The sequence below is a fragment of the Lipotes vexillifer genome, unplaced genomic scaffold (genome assembly GCF_000442215.2).
Source record: "Lipotes vexillifer unplaced genomic scaffold, Lipotes_vexillifer_v1.1 scaffold732, whole genome shotgun sequence".
Taxonomy (NCBI): domain Eukaryota; kingdom Metazoa; phylum Chordata; class Mammalia; order Artiodactyla; family Lipotidae; genus Lipotes; species Lipotes vexillifer.
The window spans coordinates 4921920-4923741 of NW_006792596.1; positions in this window are offsets into that span (position 1 = coordinate 4921920).

The window sequence follows — 1822 nt, forward strand, 5'->3', positions numbered from 1 at the left end:
CTTTCCCTAATTCTGTCTTCTTAGTGATCTCTGAACTTATTTTACAAAATATTTTCAATTCTTCCCCTCTTCTTTGTTACACTGATCTAAATCTGACCACAATTGTCTTTGCTTGAATATGTTTTAGTATATGTAAGTTGCACCTACTCTTGTTTGTTTGTGGGTATTTTTTTTTTTTTTGCCTTTTCACCATCTCTTAACTATATTCTTTCTTTTAACTATTTATGTTTTAATTTACACTCTCACTTTTTTCTATCTATGCACACAAGAGGCCCCATGATACAATGGGAAGGCATTGGAGAGGCAAGAGATCTGGGGTTAATCCTGGCATATTAACTTTCTCTTTGACTCTAGGCAAACCACTGCCCCTCTGTGGGCCTCACTTTCCTCACTGTAAATGAGGAAGCTGATTGGGATGCTCTGTGAAGTTATGCTAGTGCTAGAAATTCTGTAGTTCTAAGAAGCAGTAACTGTATCTATGTCTATAGGCTATATCTATACCTATTTCCCTGTTACAGTAGATCTATTTCTTGGACAAAAATAGAATCAAACTTTTTCTCCCAGTTTCCAGTTCTAAATTCTGCAATATTATATTACTTTTTTGGTTCCTTTTTACCTGAACTCCTACTTTATTTGTTGTCTACTTCTTCCTGTTTTGGGTCTGAACTCTAGAGAAATCAGACTGTAAAAGCTGTGAACATTCTGCTCTGTAAGTCTCAAACCTGGCAACATTTGTGAAGCTGCTCAGTTTGTGAACACACGTGCACATACACATACACGCACACATACACACACTTTGCTGCTTCTGGACTCATACTGGTCTAAGCTCAAACCCTAGCTATACACTTCTCTCTCTAAACCATAGTTTCCTCAAATGTGAAAAGAAAGTAATATCCCATAATATCTGTTATGAGAATTAAATAGGATAACGATGTATATATAGTGCTCTGCACAGCGCCAGCACGTAGCAGGTCTTAAGCTGTTCTCCTTCTCCTCCTGCTCATTAGTTTAATATTATTTCACATATAAAATGTAACTCAGCTCCTTGAGGCAAGTCAACTTCCTTTGTCCTCCACACCAGGCACCAGAACTGTGACTCCAGTGGAAAGATGAGGTCCTTCAGATCCCTGGATCTATTTTTCATAACACTTAGAAGAGTTCTTTATTTAAAGATTTTCTGGCAATAATAAAAGGATTTGTTGGCAATGACTAAATCAAGTCTCCATAAGGAAACTACATAAGGTTTATTCTAAGGTATAAACGTCAGTTCCAGAACACCCCCTCTTCCCTGAGAAACTGGCACCTAACTTGGCCAGTGTAATCAAGGTGATAACATTTGCCTTGGCCCTGCATGGAACCTATTCCAGATTTTGTCACATTCAGATTCCTCCTTCTTTGCCCCAACAGGAACTCCTTTGTCTTCTCACCACGAAATCAATGACTCTAACTGTATCCTTACCCTTACCCTTACCCTTATTCTTTGCCTCCTCCTCCGTTATAGTGGAAGCCATGACTTGCCCACCCTCCACTTGTGCTCCAGATCCTGCTTCCATTCACCTTCTCGGAGGCTTTTACTCCATGGTCACCTCTTTCTCTCCTGAGATTCCATCTCAACCATGTCATTCCCGTCTGCTCTTGACATGTTCTAGGATACACTCTCCCCAAAAAGTTCTAGGATACGCTTCTCCCTCAATCCTAAATCCTCCTGTAGCTGACACTCCACCTCTGACCCCCCTTCACAGCAAAACTTCTCAAAAATCTGCTCTCCTCTTCATTTCCTCAACTTCCATTCATTCTTCAATCACTCTGGCTTCCTACACGA